This window comes from Sceloporus occidentalis, unplaced genomic scaffold (assembly GCF_023333645.1).
Source record: "Sceloporus occidentalis isolate IW3139 unplaced genomic scaffold, rSceOcc1.0.p SCAF_122, whole genome shotgun sequence".
NCBI lineage: Eukaryota > Metazoa > Chordata > Lepidosauria > Squamata > Phrynosomatidae > Sceloporus > Sceloporus occidentalis.
This window is the reverse complement of record NW_028317102.1, coordinates 128,904-143,367: the sequence shown is the minus strand read 5'-3', so window position 1 is coordinate 143,367 and position 14,464 is coordinate 128,904. Positions and strand designations below refer to the sequence as shown.

Here is a 14,464-nt window from a genome sequence, read left to right as displayed (position 1 = left end):
TGTCTGTCATTAGAAACCTCTATGTAGAGCAGAGACGGCCACTTTTTAGATACATTGTATTGCTCTTACAGGCTACCATTACAAATAAAAGTTATGTTTTATTGGCAGGATATTAGATACTTGTCTGAGATCGGTTATCATTAGGGTTTGATTACCCCTGAGAATCCTGCAGTTATTTGGTTTAGTTTTGAGCCTCTTTTTGTGCCTGAGCGAGACTGAGTGGAGACCTGAAAATCAGAGAGGAGACCACTGTGTGTGCAATCTGGGTGAGTCCTGTGTCTGTGTGTAATCTGGGTAATAGGAAAAATGTGTGTGTATATATATATATATATATATATATATATATGTATAATGTGTGTGTGCTGTATGCACAGTAACCACTGCAAAAGTGGACTCCACTGCTATTTTATCTGCTATGGGCTGTAGCCCTGGATTTTTTTGAGACCTAGCAATGCCCCTGGTTTCAGAGCTACCCAAGCATGGAGGTCGGTATTGGGCACTGGGGAAGGCTGGAAGCGAACATTAACCCCTCCAGTGCTGAACAGACAGCTGAGTGTGAAGACAGATGAGACAGCCTCACAAATTAAGCAGCCTCACCAAGAAACTATAGAAACAGTACAGTACTGCAAAAGTATTTTCAAAAAGGAATTCATTTATTTAACATGTTTACTTTAGTAGTAAATAACAATATAAATATTTATTAAAGCTGGGAAATATGTCCAGTTAATGTACATTCTAATGACAATTGGTCATTAAAAAACCCTTCTGCAAGTATGTTACAGCTAGAAGTTTTCTTTTTTAATCAAAACATCTCAGTGATTGCAAACCTTTGAACAGTAGTATGTATAGGTATGTATGTATATAACATATTGACACTATCATTGTAAGCATTACTTTGTTGGCTGGCTGGTCACTGAGAGTTTCATGCCCCTCCCCCTGCTATTGTGATGTAAGCTGTCCATGTGCCACACCCTGTTATTGTGACAGTGCTGCTGCCACATTCTGTTACTGCGTCACTGCTGCTGCCAAACACTCTTATTGAGACACTACTGGTGAGCAGTGGCTATATAAACACTGGTGGTGAAAAACACAGAGTTTTGTTTAAACTCACGTTGCAAAATGTGGAGAATCGCTTTGGTTTTGATTGTAGCTGTCGGGATCCATGCGCTCTTTGCTCTTGAACTGTATACAAATAGCTGGGCAGTGCGCATACCTGATGGCTCTGCAGAGGCAGAACGCATAGCAAGGAAATTTGGTTTCATCAATCTTGGGGAAGTGGTGCTTGGTAGTGATTTCTACCATCTAGTCCATCGGAGCATACAAAAGAAATCTTTCAGCCCTCACTGGGGTAGGCATGTTCAGCTGAAGAAAGAACCCAAGATTAGTTGGTTTGAGCAGCAGACCTTGAAGAGAAGGAAGAAAAGACAAACTTATCCGGAGCCAACAGACCCCCTGTTCCGCAAGCAGTGGTACCTGAATAAAAATGGCAATCCTGACTTAGGCGTTCTGACTGCTTGGAGCCATGGGTACACTGGAAGGGGTGTGGTTGTGACCATTGTGGATGATGGACTTGAAAAGGACCACCCTGATCTGGCACAGAACTATGATCCAATGGCAAGTTATGACTTTAACAGTAATGATCCTGACCCTCAGCCCCGATATGACCCATCCAATGAGAACCACCACGGGACCCGCTGTGCAGGTGAGGTGGCTGCAGTTGCCAATAATGGTATTTGTGGCGCCGGAATCGCCTACAATGCTGCAATAGGCGGTGTGCGGATGCTGGACGGGTTGATCACAGATATTATCGAAGCTCAGTCACTGAGTCTAAACCCACAGCATATTGACATTTATAGTGCCAGCTGGGGCCCTGACGATGATGGTGAGATTGTAGACGGACCAGGAGTGCTTGCTTCTGAGGCTTTCGTTAAAGGAATAGCGAATGGTCGAGGTGGCCTTGGATCTGTCTTTGTTTGGGCATCTGGAAATGGTGGATTGCATTATGACAACTGCAATGCTGATGGGTACTCTAACAGCATCTACACCATTTCTGTGGGTAGTACCACAGAATATGGAAAGGTCCCGTGGTACAGTGAGGCATGCTCAGCCTTACTCACCACTACATACAGCAGCGGCATCAACAACGAAGGGAAGATTGTCAGCACTGATATTCGTCACAAGTGCACAGATCAGTATACTGGCACTTCAGCTTCTGCACCGCTTGCTACTGGAATTCTAGCTCTCGCATTGGAGGCAAACCCAGCTCTAACATGGAGGGATTTACAGCATATTGTAGTAAGATCATCCAATCCCACCCACCTGACTGCTGAAGACTGGGTATCAAATGGAGTTGGACGAAAAGTCAGCCACCATTATGGCTATGGGCTCCTGAACGCTGGACAAGTAGTAGAGCTGGCTAAAATGTGGGAGACAACTCGGCCTCAAAGAAAGTGCCTGATTGAGGTTGTAAACACCCCACAAAAACTGGATTCTAACCTACTGGTGACCGTGAATGTCACTGCCTGTCATGGTTCCCGCAACCACATAGTGTCCCTGGAACATGTCCAAGCCCAAATCTCCCTAAGTTATAGTCGCAGAGGTGACCTGGAAATCTCTCTCACCAGCCCTATGGGCACCCGTTCTGTGTTGATGGCTTTGAGAGCATATGATACCAGCACCGATGGGTACAAAGACTGGTCTTTCATGACGACACACACTTGGGATGAAAATCCACAGGGCATTTGGACCTTGGAACTTTTAAACAAGGGAGGCTATAGGAACCATGGATTTCTTAATAATTTCAGGCTGATTCTGTATGGTACAGAAGAAGACATGATGGCCAGAAGAATCCAGAGGTCTGTAAGGAGAGACTGTTTGACCTTTGACAGCAATGGGTTATGTACAAAATGTGAGTCACCGTATTACATCTTTGGAAAGCTCTGCCTGTCTTATTGCCCTCCCAAGCACTTCAAGACTACGCAGACGGTGGAGACAGAAGGATCTGATGGCTTTACCCGTATTTGTGCTGCTTGCCATCCATCCTGTAACACCTGTAACGGGAAGTCGGACAATAATTGCACTTCCTGCTCACCTTTATCCACCTACAACGCCAAAAGCCATTCCTGCTCACAGGCTCAATCTCCAAGTACAGACCTTAGCACCACCCTGGCACCTGAAACTATAGCCATGGCTGTAGTTATAAGCGGGGCTACTGTAGTCTCGATAGCGAAGCTGTTTTTCATTTGCTGGCTTCTCCGGAGAAGAACTGTAAACAAAGCTCAGTCTTTTGACGTAGAGAAGGGTAAGCTCTGTGCTCCTAATGATGAGGTGGAAGCTGAACAGGGAGCAGAATCTCAGCTTCTCCAACCTTCATATAGCGATGAGGACTAAAACCACAAGGAAGAGCAAAGACCCAGCCTGGCAATGATACAGAGACTTTACATGTTTTTGACATGAAAACATAACTTTTAGGTCATTTTTGATGTGACTTACTTGAAAGGTGGTATGGCCACACTCTTGGGGAGGGAATAGTGTGAAGCCATCTCTGATTTGACATAACTAATCTGATTTATCATACGTGGATTAATAAAATCTCTTCTTTCCAAAACAATTCACTACATCACTGACTTCTTAGTTGTGTAACTGAAGATAACTTCTGGGAAAAGGTAGTATTTGTGAAAACAGACAAATATGCTCAACAGGGAAGCTTTGGACGGCTGCAATGCTTAGAGACACGTTTGTCTTGTTAGTTTATTTCACACATTTGTATTGCATAGTTACATAGTCTGAAAAAAGACATGCGTCCGTCAAGTTTAGCCTTTCCCACATCTGTTAATTGCTGTTAATCCAAAAGAAGGCGCTAAAAATCCAGTTTGTAGCCCTTTCTAATTTTGCAAAAACTAGGGGGGGGGGAATCCTTCTTGATCCCAGAATAGCAGTCAGATCTTTCCTTGGATCAAGAAGCTATTTCCCCATAATTAAAAAATGATATCCCTGAATATTATGTTTTTGCATGTATTCATCCAGTTGTTGCTTAAACATCTGTACAGACTCTGATAAAACTACCTCTGCAGGCAGAGAATTCCACATCCCTATTGTCCTTACTGTAAAAAACCCTTTCCTCTGCCTTAGACTAAATCTCCTTTCTTCCAGTCTAAACGCGTGACCCCGTGTCCTGTGCATAGTCCTGTTTATGAATAGGTTTCCAGACAATGGTTTGTTTTGGCCCCGAATATATTTATATAATGCTATTGTATCCCCTCTGAGGCGCCATTTTTCCTGCAAATTGATGCCCTTTTTATACACGACAATACCTTACTGGCCTTAGCAACTGCTGACTGACATTGCACATTGTTGCCTAGTTTGTTGTACAAAGTATGTAGGATTCCTTTGAAAATGTAAAGATATAAAAATAAAAGTTTAATTCACAGAATGTGTGGGGGATGAAAAAGTTTTGGGCGACCTCAGATTTGCTCTTAGAGTTATGATTAACGCATTGATGAGAAATCACACAGATGACAGCGACAATTGACGTGCCTGGCCCATCATGGGGTTCAACCAGCTCAGAAAGAAGTCACTTTCTTCGCTCAGCTGACGTTTCAATGCCTTTACATCAAGGTTTTCCGCAACACTAAAAACATTGAGAAATTATGTTTTTTGGCTGTTCGTTTCGGCTGGAATTCAGGGGCCTTTTTTATTTGGGGAGACATTTCAGGGGCGTTCAAAGCAGGATGATGTGCTACAACCACACAGGATCGGCCTTGGCATCTGTTCCAGTGTTTGATTTGAGGAAGATCCCCAAATGGAAGGAAAGGGACAGTGAATTATATGGGACTATTGAATAACTAGTAGTCCACATTTGGTCCTTTCTGCTCTTGCTAAAGCATACCATTTAGTTTGCACTTAATATACGGAAATGTCTTGGTTGTATATCTTTCCCTGTGTGTGGCAGTCATTGTTTTACGTAAAATAATTTAAAACAACAACATTAACCCCTTGATGACAATTGACGGTCCGGGCACGTCACGGAAAAACATGTCGTTAACGACAAATGACGTGCCAGGACCGTCATTTGTTAAAACGGGTAAAAAAAATCGATCCGTGATCGATTTTTTTACCCAAACGGCGTTGCTGTAATGCCTCGACCTCGAGGCATTCAGCAACGCCATGATCGGAATCAGGGGCCATGTCTGGCCCCTCCCCGGGGCGTCAACATCCGCCATACAATGTATGGCGGCGGACGCCCGTTTTAAAAGCGTTTAGGAGGCGATCAACGATCACCTCCTAAACTTAAATGGTGTCGCTGGAATGCCTGGATCAGGAGGCATTCAGCGACACCAAACACTTACCTCTTGATGGAGTGTGACCGCTCCGGAGAGCGGTCAAAGCCGCAGCTGCCGGTGATCTTCGCCATCAGCAAGATGGCGGCGGCCCGGGAAAAAAAATAATAAAGATGAAAAGGTTCGCTAGACGGTCTCCTGACCCTCTAGAGAACTCTGGCTCCAGTTGCAGGTTGATTACAGGTACTGCATTCAACCATGCAAGTCAATGGAGCCCAGCTTTCTAATCACAGTGTGTTTACAACTAAACACGAGCAGTGCAGAAATGTTAAAACGGCCATTGTCACGAAGGGTACAAAAAGTAAAATCAGCCTTTGTCACGAAGGGTTTAATCAACGAGTAACAGTGTATGTATGCGATAAGCTATTGAAAGATCATTAAGAGAATTGTAAAATAAACAATTGATTTGAAAGAAAAACAATGATATATTTAAAAAAAAAACAGCTGCAAACCCTGGATGTGTGACGTTATGTACCAAAGAGGAGAGAAATCTCCTTTCGGCTGATTTAAGCTGCTGTGTTGATGTGAGCCAATGAACGTGTGGGGATGTGAGGATGCGGTCCATTTGAAAACTCGCGTTTTTAAATGTTTTGAACGTCAGGGTTAGTTTCTTTTTCTTTTTTCTCTGGTTAAGGCAATCCTAGGATGTTTTTAAGCGAGACAGACTGACAGGTTTGGGCACCCTTTACATCTTCTGCTAGGAAGTATGTCACTATGGGAGAGAAGCTTTGTTAGATAGAGGCAGTTTAGGGTGTAGGGAGGAGCAGCAGGGTGAATAGTCATACATAGTGTCTGTCATTAGAAACCTCTATGTAGAGCAGAGACGGCCACTTTTTAGATACATTGTATTGCTCTTACAGGCTACCATTACAAATAAAAGTTCTGTTTTATTGGCAGGATATCAGATACTTGTCTGAGATCGGTTTTCATTAGGGTTTGATTACCCCTGAGAATCCTGCAGTTATTTGGTTTAGTTTTGAGCATCTTTTCTCTTTTTATATTTATGAATAACTGATGTGCCTGAGCGAGACTGACGGGAGACCTGAAACTCAGAGAGGAGACCACTGTGGGTGCAATCTGGGTGCTGGGTGAGTCCTGTGTCTGTGTATAATCTGGGTAATAGGAAAAATGTGTATATATATATATATATATATATATATATGTGTGTGTGTATATATGTATATATATATATATATATATGTGTGTGTGTGCTGTGTGCACAGTAACGGCTGCAAAAGTGGACTCCTCTGCTATTTAATCTGCTATGCGCTGTAGCCCTGGATCTTTTGGAGATCTAGCAATGCCCCTGGTTTACAGAGCTACCCGCGCATGGCGGTCGGTATTGGGCACTGGGGAAGGCTGCAAGCGAACATTAACCCCTCCAGTGCTGAACAGACAGCTGAGTGTGGAGACAGATGAGGCAGCCTCACAAATTAAGCAGCCTCATCAAGAAATTATAGAAACGGTACAGTACTGCACATTATTTTAAAATAGGAATGTATTTATTTAACATGTTTACTTTTGTTGTACATAACAATATAAATATTTAGTAATGCTGGAAAAATGTCCAGTTAATGTACATTCTAATGACAGTTGATCTTTAAAAAACCCTTTTTCAAGTATGTTACAGCTAGAAGTTTTAATTTTTCATAAAAACAGCCCAGTTATTGCAAACCTTTGAACAGTAGTATATACATGTATGTGTGTGTGTATATATATATATATATATATATATATATATATATATGTATAAACACATTGACACTATCATTGTAAGCATTACTTTTTTGGCTGGCTGGTCACTAAGAGTTTCATGCCCCGCCCCCTGCTATTGTGATGTAAGCTGTCCATGTGCCACACCCTGTTATTGTGACACTGCTGCTGCCACATTCTGTTACTGTGTCACTGCTGCTGCCAAACACTCTTATTGAGACACTACTGGTGAGCAGTGGCTATATAAACACTGGTGGTGAAAAACACAGAGTCTTGTTTAAACTCACGTTGCAAAATGTGGAGAATCGCTTTGGTTTTGATTGTAGCTGTCGGGATCCATGCGCTCTTTGCTCTTGAACTGTATACAAATAGCTGGGCAGTGCGCATACCTGATGGCTCTGCAGAGGCAGAACGCATAGCACGGAAATTTGGTTTCATCAATCTTGGACAAGTGGTGCTTGGCAGTGATTTCTACCATCTAGTCCATCGGAGCATACAAAAGAAATCTTTCAGCCCTCACTGGGGTAGGCATGTTCAGCTGAAGAAAGAACCCAAGATTAGTTGGTTTGAGCAGCAGACCTTGAAGAGAAGGAAGAAAAGACAAACTTATCCGGAGCCAACAGATCCCCTGTTCCGCAAGCAGTGGTACCTGAATAAAAATGGCAATCCTGACTTAGGCGTTCTGACTGCTTGGAGCCATGGGTACACTGGAAGGGGTGTGGTTGTGACCATTGTGGATGATGGACTTGAAAAGGACCACCCTGATCTGGCACAGAACTATGATCCAATGGCAAGTTATGACTTTAACAGTAATGATCCTGACCCTCAGCCCCGATATGACCCATCCAATGAGAACCACCACGGGACCCGCTGTGCAGGTGAGGTGGCTGCAGTTGCCAATAATGGTATTTGTGGCGCCGGAATCGCCTACAATGCTGCAATAGGCGGTGTGCGGATGCTGGACGGGTTGATCACAGATATTATCGAAGCTCAGTCACTGAGTCTAAACCCACAGCATATTGACATTTATAGTGCCAGCTGGGGCCCTGACGATGATGGTGAGATTGTAGACGGACCAGGAGTGCTTGCTTCTGAGGCTTTCGTTAAAGGAATAGCGAATGGTCGAGGTGGCCTTGGATCTGTCTTTGTTTGGGCATCTGGAAATGGTGGATTGCATTATGACAACTGCAATGCTGATGGGTACTCTAACAGCATCTACACCATTTCTGTGGGTAGTACCACAGAATATGGAAAGGTCCCGTGGTACAGTGAGGCATGCTCAGCCTTACTCACCACTACATACAGCAGCGGCATCAACAACGAAGGGAAGATTGTCAGCACTGATATTCGTCACAAGTGCACAGATCAGTATACTGGCACTTCAGCTTCTGCACCGCTTGCTACTGGAATTCTAGCTCTCGCATTGGAGGCAAACCCAGCTCTAACATGGAGGGATTTACAGCATATTGTAGTAAGATCATCCAATCCCACCCACCTGACTGCTGAAGACTGGGTATCAAATGGAGTTGGACGAAAAGTCAGCCACCATTATGGCTATGGGCTCCTGAATGCTGGACAAGTAGTAGAGCTGGCTAAAATGTGGGAGACAACTCGGCCTCAAAGAAAGTGCCTGATTGAGGTTGTAAACACCCCACAAAAACTGGATTCTAACCTACTGGTGACCGTGAATGTGACTGCCTGTCATGGTTCCCGCAACCACATAGTGTCCCTGGAACATGTCCAAGCCCAAATCTCCCTAAGTTATAGTCGCAGAGGTGACCTGGAAATCTCTCTCACCAGCCCTATGGGCACCCGTTCTGTGTTGATGGCTTTGAGAGCATATGATACCAGCACCGATGGGTACAAAGACTGGTCTTTCATGACGACACACACTTGGGATGAAAATCCACAGGGCATTTGGACCTTGGAACTTTTAAACAAGGGAGGCTATAGGAACCATGGATTTCTTAATAATTTCAGGCTGATTCTGTATGGTACAGAAGAAGACATGATGGCCAGAAGAATCCAGAGGTCTGTAAGGAGAGACTGTTTGACCTTTGACAGCAATGGGTTATGTACAAAATGTGAGTCACCGTATTACATCTTTGGAAAGCTCTGCCTGTCTTATTGCCCTCCCAAGCACTTCAAGACTACGCAGACGGTGGAGACAGAAGGATCTGATGGCTTTACCCGTATTTGTGCTGCTTGCCATCCATCCTGTAACACCTGTAACGGGAAGTCGGACAATAATTGCACTTCCTGCTCACCTTTATCCACCTACAACGCCAAAAGCCATTCCTGCTCACAGGCTCAATCTCCAAGTACAGACCTTAGCACCACCCTGGCACCTGAAACTATAGCCATGGCTGTAGTTATAAGCGGGGCTACTGTAGTCTCGATAGCGAAGCTGTTTTTCATTTGCTGGCTTCTCCGGAGAAGAACTGTAAACAAAGCTCAGTCTTTTGACGTAGAGAAGGGTAAGCTCTGTGCTCCTAATGATGAGGTGGAAGCTGAACAGGGAGCAGAATCTCAGCTTCTCCAACCTTCATATAGCGATGAGGACTAAAACCACAAGGAAGAGCAAAGACCCAGCCTGGCAATGATACAGAGACTTGACAATGAAAAAGGTCATTTTGATGTGACTTACTTGATAGTTGATATGGCCACACTCTTGGGGAGGGAATAGCGTGACGCCATCTCTGATTTGACATATCCGATCTGATTTATCATACGTGGATTAATAATAAAAATCATGCGTTCCAAAACAATTCACTACATCACTGACTTATTAGTTGTGTAACTGAAGATAATTTCTGGGAAAAGGTAGTATTTGTGAAAACAGACAAATATAACAGGGAAGCTTTGGACGGCTGCAATGCTTAGAGACACGTTTGTCTTGTTAGTTTATTTCACACATTTGTATTGCATAGTTACATAGTCTGAAAAAAGACATGCGTCCATCAAGTTTAGCCTTTCCCACATCTGTTAATTGCTGTTAATCCAAAAGAAGGGACTAAAAATCCAGTTTGTAGCCCTTTCTAATTTTGCAAAAACTAGGGGGGGGGGAATCCTTCTTGATCCCAGAATAGCAGTCAGATCTTTCCTTGGATCAAGAAGCTATTTCCCCATAATTTAAAAATGATATCCCTGAATATTATATTTTTGCATGTATTCATCCAGTTGCTGTTTAAACTACCTCTGCAGGCAGAGAATTCCACATCCTTATTGTCCTTACTGTAAAAAACCTTTCCTCTGCCTTAGACTAAATCTCCTTTCTTCCAGTCTAAACGCGTGACCCCGTGTCCTATGCATAGTCCTGTTTTTGAATAGATTTCCAGACAATGGTTTGTTTTGGCCCTGAATATATTTATGTTATCATATCCCCTCCGAGGCTCCATTCTTCTAAACTAAAAATATTTACTTTTTTTAACCTTTCTAAATAACTAAAGAGTTCCATTCCATGTAATTAATTTTGTAGCCAAAATTGCACAGCATTTTCAAGGTGTGGTCTTACCATTGATTTATAAAGAGGCACAATTATATTTTTATCCCGCGAATTGATGCTCCTTTTTATACATGACAATACCTTACTGGCCTTAGCAACTGCTGACTGACATTGCACATTGTTGCCTAGTTTGTTGTACAAACAAAATATGTAGGATTCCTTTGAAAATGTAAAGATATAAAAATAAATTTAATTTAATTTAATTTACAGAATGCTTGGAGGATGAAAAATTATTGGGCGACCTCAGATTTGCTCTTAGAGTTATGATTAATGCCTTGATGAGAAATCACACAGATGACAGCGACAATTGACGTGCCTGGCCCATCATGGGGTTCAACAAGCTCAGAAAGCAACCGCTTTCTTCGCTCAGCTGACGTTGCAATGCCTTTACATCAAGGTTTTCCGCAACACTAAAAACATTTTGAGAAATTTTGTTTTCTGGCGGTTCGTTTCGGCTGAAATTCGGAGGTCTTTTTTATTTAAAGTTTGATTGGAGGAAGATCCCCAAATAGAAGGAAAGGGACAGTGAATTATATGGGACTATTGAATAACTAGTAGTCCACATTTTGTCCTTTCTGCTCTTGCTAAGGCATACCATTTACTTTGCACTTAATATACAGAAATGTCTCGGATGTATATCTTTCCCTGTTGTGTGTGGCAGTCATTGTCTTACATAAAATAATTTAAAACAACAATATTAATCAACAAGTAACAGTGTTTGCAGGGCAGGTCTTAGGGGTGTGCTACCTGTGCGCTGTGGCAGCAGGGGCGCCTGCCCTGGAGTCAGGAATAGAAACATCGTCTTTCTTTAACAACTTTATTTAATGCGGAAGAGAAACAGGGGCGCCGAACGATCGTTCATGAAGTTTTCAGCAACCGCTCGGCACACCTCACTCTTCTACGCGAGGCGTCGATCTCCGTCGCGGCGCCGGCGTTTCCTGGTGAGCGCCGGAATATGACGTCATATTTCGGCGCTCAGCTGTGAAGCGCGCATCACGGCAAAGTGGGAAGACGGACGCCGGCAACAAGGTAAGCAATTATAACGAGAAGTAGGGAGAGGGGGTAGATAGGGAGGGGGGGGGGCAGTGAGAAGTGACAGAGCGCGGGAAGGCAGTGAGAAGTGGCAGAGGGGGAGGCAGTGAGAAGTGGCAGAGGGGGAGGCAGTGAGAAGTGGCAGAGGGGGAGGCAGTAAGAAGTGGCAGAGGGGGTGGCAGTGAGAAGTGGCAGAGGGGGAGGCAGTGAGAAGTGGCAGAGGGGGGTGCAGTGAGAAGTGGCAGAGGGGGGGGCAGTGAGAAGTGGCAGAGGGGGGGCAGTGAGAAGTGGCACAGCAGGTGAGGCAGTGAGAAGTGGCAGAGGGGGAGGCAGTGAGAAGTGTCAGAGGGGGGGCAGTGAGAAGTGGCAGAGGTGGGCAGTGAGAAGTGGCAGAGGGGGAGGCAGTGAGAAGTGGCAGAGGGGGAGGCAGTGAGAAGTGGCAGAGGGGGGTGCAGTGAGAAGTGGCAGAGGGGGGGCAGTGAGAAGTGGCAGAGGTGGGCAGTGAGAAGTGGCAGAGGGAGAGGCAGTGAGAAGTGGCAGAGGGGGAGGCAGTGAGAAGTGGCAGAGGGGGGGCAGTGAGAAGGGGCAGAGGGGGGAAGGATAGTGATAAGAGGGGGTACATAGTTTGCAGACAAAGATGTCTTATACTGGGCTGTTTGGGGAAAAAGTTGGCTCAGGCTGGGCTGTAATATGTGTGTAATCTGGGTGCTGATCAGGTTCTATGTGGGCAATGAGGACGCCAGGGCTGGCTTTGGGGTGTGTGACCTGTGATCTATGCTGTAATTTAGGGGGTTATCTATACCTTTAATGCTGAGTTTATATGTGAATTCCAATATATTTATACCTGCAAAGCTGGGTGTGTGTTATTCTGTCGATCTGTATCTGGTACGCTATGTTTCCTTACATTATTATTGTATACCTACAAATAGAGGGTTTGTATGTCTGATTCTGTTTATTTGATCTATACCATTATCGCTGAGTTAACATGTGATTTTCAGTCTTCCCCTAATCTGCAGTCAGTGTGGCAATTTTTTTTGGTGTGGTAGCAGGGTTTAAAAAATTGTTTTTGTTACAGCAGATTAGCTGTTTTGTTTAATGAAAGCTATTTGTTTGTTACAAGATTTTTTTCCTTTCTTTTTTGGGGGACGAGAGGGGGCACCAGAGGTGTAGTTCGCACAGGGTGCCAGAACACCTAAGGCCGGCTCTGAGTGTATGTATGTGATAAGCTATTGTAAGGTAATTAAGACATATTTAAAAGAAACAATTGATTTAAAAGAAAAACAATTATATAAAAAACTGTAGAAGCAGGCTCGTCCGAATCACGTAATGGAAATATTTAGATAAACCATATAAAGTACATAATTTGCGAACTATTAATATTTTGAAACAAGTACTGGATAGACATGGATACAATGTGTCATATGTGTTACATGGGATATATCTTTTAATTTTAATTATACATAAAGATTTAGCCATCATATGAGAAAATTGAATACATGATTTGGGGCAGAACATATACCATTATAATTTCTTTATTGAGCTGGTATTTAAAATATTTTCTGAAGTAGATCACTGATGCTCTGTCAGGGCACTATTGGTTACATGATGATAAGTGCCGGTCTAGTCTAAACATCGGTCTGTTAAGACTAAAAGTAAGGAAACGTGTCGGCTGCCTGCTTGCTGCAAACCCTGGAGGTGTGACGTTATGTACCAACGAGGAGAGAAATCTCCTTTCAGCTCATTTAAGCTCCTGTGTTAATGTGAGCCAATGAACGTGTGGGGATGTGAGGATGCTGTCCGATGGGCGTCTCACACAAGTATTTTAAAAACTGTACTGAGCTACTCGTGTTTTCTAATGTTGCGAACGTCGGGCTTTATTTATTTATTTTTCTTTTTTCTCTGGTTAACCCCTTCAATCCCCTATGGACGTACCGGGACGTCCAAAAAACGCCTCTCAAGAATCCCCTATGGACATACCGGTACGTCCAGCCCTTCTTGCAGCGTCAGGGACACATGCCTGCTGCTGCACGTCATTTGACAGCCTGGACTGACAGAAGAAGCTGTCATCGCCGGCTTTCTGCTGTCTGATCTGATGTAACAGCTTCCGGCATGAAAGCTGGAAAGCTGTTCTATTTTAAACTACCCGGCCACGCGATCAGGCATTCCCTTCCGGGGTGCGTCACTGTTGACGTAACCCGGAAGGTCATCGGAGAACAGGATATCCCCTGCTGGGTCTAGACAAATTTTCGGTAAAACAAAATATCTTTATTGTTCATGTTCTCCTTGCGGTTAAGATGTGTATGACCAGACAGTGGAGAAAAGAAGATAGAATTAGTTGGAAGTTAGTCTTTAATCAAATTCAATACCAATATTCAATGGAAAGAGGCTATTTCTCCAAAATCAATAATGTTGTTACATTTTATAAAATTTGGGAGCCATGGAAATCAGCCCTTGTGGCTGGTTTAGAGGAAATTATTAACTAAAAAGGGCCCAAATTCTAAGAATGTTAATCTTTCCCGCTCTGACTCTGGGTTTCCTCTTTACTTTTTTTCATTTTTTCTCCCTGGGCGATATAGAACATAATATAAGACAGTTAACTCGCCCCGACAGAAAACCCTAGGCCCCCTCCATGAGGATGATTGGGATAGAATGATAGAGAAATGTATGTATTTATATATGTTTAAAACATTAGAAATAACTCTTTCAGGCCAACAGAAAACAGCAATTGTCTATTGCATATTCTTATTGAGATTACAAATAATAATACATGTTCAGTGATCAACATTTTTGTAACACATAAGAAACGGTTTCTTCTTGAAACATAAAAATATAAATTTTTTAAAAAGGATACCAGCGCCGATGGGTACAAAGACTG

General features: G+C 43.4%; 2 pseudogenes; both read left to right on the top strand.

Annotated features, from left to right (window-relative positions):
• Positions 1–1,119: 1,119 nt before the first annotated feature.
• LOC149282116 (proprotein convertase subtilisin/kexin type 4 pseudogene) lies at positions 1,120–3,390 on the top strand (annotated as a pseudogene).
• Positions 3,391–7,347: 3,957 nt separating this feature from the next.
• On the top strand, positions 7,348–9,618 carry LOC149282115 (proprotein convertase subtilisin/kexin type 4 pseudogene; annotated as a pseudogene).
• Positions 9,619–14,464: the final 4,846 nt, after the last annotated feature.